The following is a 9,688-nucleotide window of genomic DNA, read 5'->3' as shown; positions in this document are numbered from 1 at the left end:
AGCAGCCATTGAAGTTGCACGGGCAAAAATGAAAGCGGAAGCTGACATCTGAAAGAGCAAAAGGGTGTTTGTTGTGGAGGGATCCATCACTCCTTTTATTTCTCAGAGGTGAGGACCTGGGAGTCACGGCCGCCAGCTTGAACTTCTAATTTCCAGACTAATTCATTACCGCTGCCTCATGGGCACTGCAGGGGGAGCTCATGAGTTGTTTTTTTTTTTCTTCTTCTTTTCTGTTTGTTTCCAAGCAGTCTGTGAAATTTGAAGGACAATCACCTCAGTGGCTACAGCATGCACCATTGAACAATGAAATCACTGACTTTTCTGTCCTGGAAAGGTAACATGATATTCAGCACATGAATATAAACAATTTCTTTTTTTTTTTTTTACCCCTTTTTGTAATCCATCACACTTTCTTTTTTCTCTTTGTAATCCACCACTTAGGACCCATCTTTGAAATGCTGTGCATTTCTTACCTTTCTTGTACATCAATCATTGTTGCCTACAAGAATGATTGACATACCTAAGTGCTCATGATGAAGACTACTGCACCACGCGGAATTGTCCATTACAAAAAGATGGCTGACAAAACATTTGCTGTTTGATGAGAACAAGGAGAAAGATATCTTTGCCTCTTTGACAATTATTATCAAGTTCACAGAATGTTACAAAGAGTAAAGAGGATGCTATTCATAGCAACCTTTAATGTTGCTTCAAGAAGGTTGAATTTTATGTTGTCACTTATATTTAGTTTTTTTTCTTTTGTAGTCATGACAGAGAATGTATCTTACATTCTCCCAGAGAAAAAAAATCCTGTTTTCTTCAACAATTGTATATTGTACATCTGACACTTCTCTTTTAAGTATTTGCTTATTTTTGTTGAATCACACAGCACTTTGGTTCCAGGAATGAGTGATTTATTTCATCCTGTTGTGCTTTGTTCGCAGCGTCGAGGGCTTGTCCAAATGTCATAAAGTGAAGTCATGAAGTCCTCAGGAAACATGTCATACAGGTAATGTCCTCAGTAAATGTGTAATGCAGGTAATGTCCACAGGGAATGTGCGGTACAGGTGATGTCCTTAGAAAATGTGTAATGCAGGTAATGTCCTCACTGAATGTGCCATACAGGTAATGTCCTCAGAAAACCTGTCACACAGGGACAGTCCTCAGGAAACATGTCATACAGGTAATGTCCTCAGGAAACGTGTCGTACAAGTGCAGTCCTCAGGAAACGTGTCATACAGGTAATGTCCTCAGGAAACGTGTCGTACAAGTGCAGTCCTCAGGAAACGTGTCATACAGGTAATGTCCTCAGGAAACGTGTCGTACAAGTGCAGTCCTCAGGAAACGTGTATTAGTGTGAAGTGCATCACCTTGATGAAACGGCAGCGGCCACACACAGCTGGCTCATTCATTTCAGGGCAACAAGGAGCAAAACAAGGCCGGGTTCCCGGACACATTCCTCTTTCCGCGCGGTCCATCTGTTTCCCCCTCTCTCAAGTTTAATAAGCACGAGCCCTGTGCCAGGAGTACTCTGGTACTACCCTTCCACTGGGAAACAATAAAAGACAAAGAGAGATTAAAAAGGCTGAACCACATGGTGCACCAACAACAAAACACATTGCAGAAATGAGACTTCACTGCCAGGCCGAGGAAGGAATACCGTATGAGAACTGGCATGTTCTACCACCCTGTTTGTGTTTTAGACATCCAAGCCATTAAAGTCCAAATGAGTTAAACCTTTGGCTAAGGGTGCTATTAGTCCAACTGAGGTTAGCTTTCCCTCGCCAAATATCAAACCCATTTCATCTACAGGTCTTTCTCTGGGGAAACATCAGTGCAGCACCACTACACAGTGTTTGGCTGTCCGGTAATGGTGTTGGATAGTGGGTAAATCAAGCCAGATTCGCCCGAGAAGTCAATGCCTATAAATGCACAACCCTTTCTCGTTGAAACAAATGCACATCAACTCCACTGATGTTTAAGCTTTCCCGTTGCCACCATCAGTAAGTTGCGTCTCGAGGTCTGTGCATGACTGAAGGATTTCCTCACTGGTCGAGATGGTGTTTTCCACTCGCTTGCCCACTGCTCTGGGCACCGAACCCATCTTAAGTACTCACACAGTTTTCCTTAATATTTCATACAGCAAGTTGCTAGAACAATACAATAACACACTATTGACAAAGAAGGCGCTCGATCTGTTTGCGTATGTGACAGCATGAAATTACTTCGGGCTTTTTTATATTTGTCTGCCGTGTGACCAACATGCAAAGCAATTTTATATTTTCCGTATGGCTAACCCATCCATACAGCAGCATGGAGGAAGTGGTTGCTTTTCCCCACTGCTGTTCAAAGTGCTCCTGTGCTTTAAATCACTGTTGACAGCGGGGTCCTCTCGGATTAGATCCCAGATTCCATTACATTTTCCGATAAGATCGCTGACTGAGTTGGGAGGGTTTTTTTGTCATTATTTTTAACTGCCCAGTGTTTCTATTTCCCCAGCCAGTGAGTAGTTTTCTGAAGATGCAGCAACTGAGGCTGATTGTGGGTCAGGCCCATTTCTACTGGTAACCGAGATAAAAATAAAAGACTCTTCTCTTTAAAACCACCTTGAACAAATGAGAATCCACCAGGGAACTAAATATGTAGGTGGTCCCCACTTAATGTTACTCTGATCAACATTGTGTTGGTTTAACGTCACTAATCTATGCATACCAATGATTTGATATATGTCGCCAGCAGTACAGAACTGTGACAAAGTTCTGAATAATACCTCTATTTAAACTAAAACCTTTAATTCCTTACATAAAGGATTGAAGTAAGTAAATGCTAAAAATAAAAATGCTAATCATAGCATGTTTACAGCATCAGCACAAAATATTTTATATAAACTTTTTTTAAGACAAAAAAGCAAAACAGCACAGTAGGTTGCCTAGTTTATATGTCATCTGAATCTTTCAAGTTAAAGTTATGTAAATATAAAGAATTAAAATATGTTTAATTATTAAGTTGGTGCATAGCGTAAATACTAAATTCATCCTAGTCTCAGCTTTATCCACCTCTAAAACACTCACAACACAGCAATTTTAATGTTTTTCGTTATTCTATAGCTTAGATTTATGACTACATTACATTTATTGTTTAATATATTTATTATATTAAATAAAATATTGATAAATTGGTTTATGCACAGATCTGTTCAATATATGCTGATTTCAATCTGAACAGTTGATTCCCTTAATACTGTTTTCAATTACATTGCAGTTTTAAGAAAAGTATCTAAGACATTAAACAGGGAATTCTTGTATTTATAAATAACAGAGTCTGCCTGTTATTGTTACACATGGCAACATAGCAATATATTCAGTGCTGATAAGGATCAGTTAAGATTATAGCTTCCCTCTAAAATACTATACTTGGCACTGCTGTTGTTCCAGTATGCTTTGAAATAGAATATAACATCACATTTTGTCTGTATAAAGGATCTTAATGTTTATGTGAGCCCTATACAGCAGTGATGTTGCTCCTGGCAAAAATAAAAATAAGTAAATATAAGTAGACAATTGGACCACTTGGCAAGGGACCTGGATCTGTGATGATGTGAGCTATTTGTGTCTCTTTTCAGGAAGTTGTAGTATATGGTTCTGTGAAATTCACAGTAAGCTGCTCTTCGCCATTTTGATGTTAGTTTTCACAGTGATGTCTGTGTGCTGAAAGAACTGACACCATTATCAGATTATGTGTGAGTCAGTACCAAGGAGCTCCTAGAAAAGTCCCCTCAACGATCCACCGAAATGTGAAAGAACATGTTCACACTTTGTTAGAAAAACTGGGAACATTGTGTTACATCTGAGCATTGAATATATGGAAATGTTTGTTTTTTTCGCAACATATGATGCCAGAAGTAATGAATAAAAACATTGCCCATATTCCGAATATCCATATGTAAATATTTTTTATTTATTTCCATTATCTGAGGGCACACTGCAGCTCAAAAGTCTTCATTCATGCCACAGACAGCCTGTCTGTTTCTGTTCTGATTCTTTCTCTTTCCCATAATCCCAGTCTTTCTAGTCCACAGTTTTAGGTTTTGACAGATAGACTTCTCTGGTATGAGCCTTCAGTGTCAGGCCCCTTGCCTGTCTGAAATGTTTGAACAGGAAGTTGCACGTGGTGTCTGGCGTCAGCCGCTGCCCCCTGCGTACAGATGGAGGCATCGCTGATGGTAGTGATGATGACAGAGAGGATTCCCAGTCTCTCTGTCTTGCTCACCTTGCACAGTAATTGCCTCACATGTACTACACAGGGTCTGCGGTGCAAATATCTGTGGGGCGGAGATGTCAACTTTTAATTAAGAAAGTGGTGCACTTTTCATACACTTTATGGTTTGCAGATAAAATCTCATTTGCACACCATAAAAAGGGAGGTTATCCACTCAGAGCGGCTGTGCCGGGGGGGGGGGGGGGGGGGGGGGGGCTGGCTCTTTAATTCCAGAGCATGCCTCAGTGGGCATTATCATTTGCAACGAGCTGTGGATTCATATTTCACCCAAAGTGCGGCTTTGCCATGGTGAAGGAAGGGGTGGTGCTCACCCTGGGTGATATCTCACTCTTCCTTTCTCTCTCCTTTCCCGGTTCTCTCTCTCCTTCTCTCCTTCTGTCCATAATTCTCTCCCTCTCTCCTTTTCTCCCTGTTCCCTCTCCTTTTCTCCTTTCAAAACGTCTGTGCAAGGATGGCTCTTCAGAACAGACGTCAGTGTGACCTGTAGGTAATTACACGCTGGTCAGCAACAGAGGACTCGTCACGACAGCCTGGACCGTAGGTATAGCCCGCAGCCAGTGCGGCAGACACATTATCCTGACCTCTGTCAGAAATGGTTATGCATTCTGGTGAATGCTACATAGTTTTCACATACACACATTGTTAGGAACCATAAGAACTGCAGTTTAATGCACGTTAATATTGCTCTTTTGAAACAGTGGCTCCACACAAACCCTATGATTTCAGATAACATTTCTTTTACAGAGTTTATTGTTAGCCCTGACTAGTCCACTCAGTCTAGTGTCATGCAATTATGTAGCTCTTAAGGAAAATTGCATGCTACTATATTTTAGAATTTTTTTTGTTCAAAATTGCATTGCCACTTTCATCTTACACTTCACTTACTGTAATTGTGGGTGCTCTGTATCTATTTACTGTTGCTCTGCCTGTTTTGTTTCTACTGTGATGACTTTGAGATATAAACACACAGATACAAATCTAGTGGACCTTTGAACCATTATTCAATAAAGAAGTCCTCCAGTTCACTGATGAAGGAGGTGCTTTATCGGAAGCAATTCCCATAAAGTTTCAATGATGTTTAGGAAGAAGAATGGCCATAGAAGGTGTTTGACTCCATCCTGGAGTTCATGAAACCACTCTTGAATTCGTTTAGCAGTTTGTTTGGGGGGTTTTATCAAAACTGTTGTTTCAACTATAGAGTGCACCTGGCTGCTTTTGTATTTCTTGGCTGTAATTCTACTGTGCAGAGTAATAATCAGACCAAATGACTCCTGTGAGATGGCTGCCCATCCCACCAGCAGATGCACCACCATGTTTAACAGTTGGGAAGAGGTACTGTGGGTGGAATGCTTCCTGTGGCTGTCTCCAAACATACTCGTGTCCAGATGCAGGAAAGGTTGTAAAAGAAGACTCATCAGACACTATTACTTTCTTCCACTGCTCAGAAATCCAGGTTTTGTGCTCACTACACTAGGTTATGCATTGTTGTGCACTGGCCTTGGTTACAAGTGGTTTCACAATTGCATCTGTACCATAAGATTTGTGAAGCTCACGGTGTACAGTTTTTTTTTTTTTTGAGCCTGGGTCAAGGAGGTGTAGGTTGAATTCTATGGCAATATTTGAAGCTGCTGTTTTGTGTTATTCAGTAACTATCCAGTGTCTATCTGTCCCTGTTGGTGATCTTCAGCTTTCAACCACTGTTCCTCTTTCCTGATGCAGTTTTTCCCTAGTTTGGTATATTCATGATCATGATTTTTGACACTGTTCCCCGTAACACATTAAATATTTTTGACCTCTCTGTGACTGATGCACCTACAATTTGTTTTACCTCTTTCAAAATATATTAGTCCTCTTATGTTGTTTTAGAAACACATATTAAGGTGTTACTATTAAGACACCTTTTATATCAGAATCACATTGGTAATTAGTATTGACATTAATATGAAACAAGTGTATACTCCTTTTTAATTGCAATTTAGTCCAAAATACAAGTCCTTTTTTATTTAGTGTTTCTGTTATTTTGTCTACACCCTGTATAACCCTTGTCTATTGTTCTGGAAAATAAATAAAAAAATAAACACATATGAATATGCAGAGTATCAGGGGTTTAAACAGTTGATGGAATCATCAATATTTTAGAAATGAAAGCAGACGTTTAAAGAATACTAGTTGCACTGTATCGATGTTGCAGAGCTGTGGCATGCACGGTGGCTGAACCAGCGCAAATCGTTAGCCTTCGGGCGTTTAAACGAAGGAATGAATGACTGCATATCAGCAAAGTCATTATGCTAATGCAGTTATTGATTGCTTAAAGTCAAAGCCTGATGAGACAGAGGAGAGCTTTCAGCCGTTGCACAGTTAAGTACTCTGCATGTAAACCAGACAAGACATTGGATTTCAGTCAGAGCATCGAGGCACTGCTGCAATCACTGAGTGTTTAGGGAGGGAAGTTCACATATCAGGGCTTTTACTTTCCCTAGACTAGGGCCTGGAGTTAAATAAAACATGGACAGTCAATCAGAGCTCCTTAAAGTACAGCTAACAAGTGGCTGGTACTGGCTGTCTTAACCCAGAGATATAATGTCAGAGTTGAAACCTACCCAGGGGATGTCAGCAAGCCTGGAAAAACTAACAATAAAGGTATAACCTGAAAACATTCAGATACTATTAGGAGCAGAAAAGGCCACAACATCTAAAGACCATTTGTCCAGCCTAAAACCTGGAGGGATGATGTGTTCTGTAAAATCATGAAATCTTTTCCTGTTGTTATTTTTGTTGTTTTTTGCATGTGCAATGATTTCAGTTAGAAGTTCTAAGATTTTGATTGGCAAACATATGCATTATTATTAATGTTAAAATGTGCCAAAATAAGTACAATCAATTCTGTCCTCAAATTTGATTCTGAGTTAAAGTGAAGGACTAATGTTGACTAAATCCAGACCTAGATGTTTAAAACATTTTCACAAGAAATACCTCTTAGAGTTGGATACTTCAGTTATGTGTTGGACTTTCAGTTGTGATCAGATATCTGCTTAATGTCTGCAGTATGGGCTGTAAAATGTGAACTGAACACAAGAGCTACCATCCTCATTAATGAACTCCATTATTGATCTATGTCCCATGACACTGGTCAGTGGGCACCATCAGAATTAAAGTAATAATAATCTGCACGGTCTGTTGGAATTCTGTGTGAATTTCTTAAAATTCCTGAAGTCTTTTTTTGAAATGGCTGCAATTATTTGAATTTGGAAATTCAGCTCTGACTGCACAGTGCTATACCGCTCTGTAATCACAGATGATCAGGCACCACGGTTACTATTTGAATATAATTGCCCTTCCCCAGTCTCCCCTTCACTTTAAATATCTGTTAGCATTAGTATGCAGTACAAAGAGAGTACAACCTGCTGTATGTTAATGCATTTTTCATACAATACAGTTCAAAGGGAGTCAGGAAGCGTTCTTTTCACACCGATTGTGAGCAGCACCCAAGCCTGGGAGACATCGAGTTTTAAGTGGAATAAAATGAGAGGCAGGCTTTGCCAATCTCTTTCAGCCACCGCTTGATTTCTGTCATCCCGCGGAAAATCTGTGCATTTATCAAAGCTGATGCGTCTAGACTCGGCCCCGTGTGAAATATCAAAGGAGACCATAAACCAACGCTTCTAAATGCCACCACAGGGAAGATTTAACTCTTTTGATAGTAGCTTTATACGTCCCAGAGATGACAGGCTGATGGCGACTGAATACTGCTTTTGGCATGGAGGCTCTGCTTTCATTCCTGCTTTTTTCTCCCTCTAAATTGTCACTTTGTCAATATAAAATATGTACTGAAATCTGGAGGGCAAAGAAATTTCTATATTCTTGCCTGCATTCTAAACCAGCAACTGATGTTTAAACCAACCTTTCTGCCAGCTGACCTCACTCTTCTTCTTACACCACCTGTTAGCGCATCCTGCCTCCTCCCCTCTCTCTTCCCTCCTCTCCCCCTGTCTGCAGGTCTCTGTCCGGGGCTGCGTCTGAATGTCTACCTGCCTTGCCTTGAATTCCCTTCTCGCTGGTCAGAACCAGGGCTACATTGTCCTCGTCCAACAGTTTTGACAGACTACCTCCTAGTGAATGTAATTTTCTTATCCCGGCCAGCAGTGTGAACACTTCCTTTTAAAAAACTAAAAGATCTAAAATTTGTGGCCTTTTCAGAGTAAATTGTTATTCAGACTGTCATTTTCCCGTCATGCTTTCCTCAGAGTTGCTGATGGCAGTTTACGCAGTCTTATCCAGGAGCATTGCTTATATTTTGTTTTGCAGACAGCCTACTATCTAACCAAATGACACTGCACCAATGTATCAAAGTAATATGCCGTCATTGATGATGTAGTATAAAGTGCAAGACTGTTGTGAAGATGACTGAATAAATCATTGTATTTTGATACTGTAGCCATATTGCAAATAGATTTTTAAGGACAAAATGTTTTATGGTGTTTTATGATACTGTATGTCAGATGTAGTATGGCAAATGACAGGGACATCTACATGCAACAATCATTTTTTAAATTCACATTGTAGTAAAAGGGCTGCAATATGTATCTGTACAATAATGCACATCATATGACTGGACAATAAAAACTAACATTTTGAGTACCTGTCAGACCAGTTTGAGGACTAATTATTTTAAAGTCCCTTATTCCTTCCATAGAAGCAATCACAGTAACCCAAGCCCATTGCCCATTGTGACACCAAACACTCCAATGTTGTCCTCTGACACTGACACTGGCTCTATTGCAGTGCTCAGCCAATCACCAGCCTCTGGAACTGCCATCTGGAATCCAATCAGCAGAGGCAGGAGAGTGAGGCTGCATGAACTCCAAAATGGGTGGAGCTGTCAGTGTCTTGCCAAACCTACTGGACCTATGCCAATCACAGAGCTCAGATGTGAAGAGCAAAGTCTTTTGATTGGTTCACACGAGTCTGTATTTGACAGCACAAGCCCACTACTGGATTCAGAAAGCCACACTTTTGCATCACTTGCCAGCAAGACTTGTGGGATCTTTTCTTACCCATACATAAAATTATATATTGAGAATATATTTTAGACAATATTACATTATTGTCATTTTTTTTAGCTCATTGCCATGCTGATATATTACAACATATTTCTGCTACACATGAATATATTTGACATGTATTTGCAACATATTGTTGGGTTGAACACCCTATTTCTCAATACGTTACAATATATTTCATTTTCATATGAGTGCCCCTCCCGGCTCTGGACACCACACCCGGCCCATCTGCAGCCGCGCTCACTGCTCACTAATGTCTCCCTGTGTACTGATTTCAGCCTCACTGCTGCTCTCCTTTCCAGCCGTGTTTTTGAGTCCCACGTTCTGAGCACACTCCCCCCTCAGCTGCT

Source organism: Megalops cyprinoides, chromosome 10 (genome assembly GCF_013368585.1).
Source record: "Megalops cyprinoides isolate fMegCyp1 chromosome 10, fMegCyp1.pri, whole genome shotgun sequence".
In the NCBI taxonomy this organism is placed as follows: domain Eukaryota; kingdom Metazoa; phylum Chordata; class Actinopteri; order Elopiformes; family Megalopidae; genus Megalops; species Megalops cyprinoides.
This window is presented reverse-complemented; position numbering follows the sequence as displayed.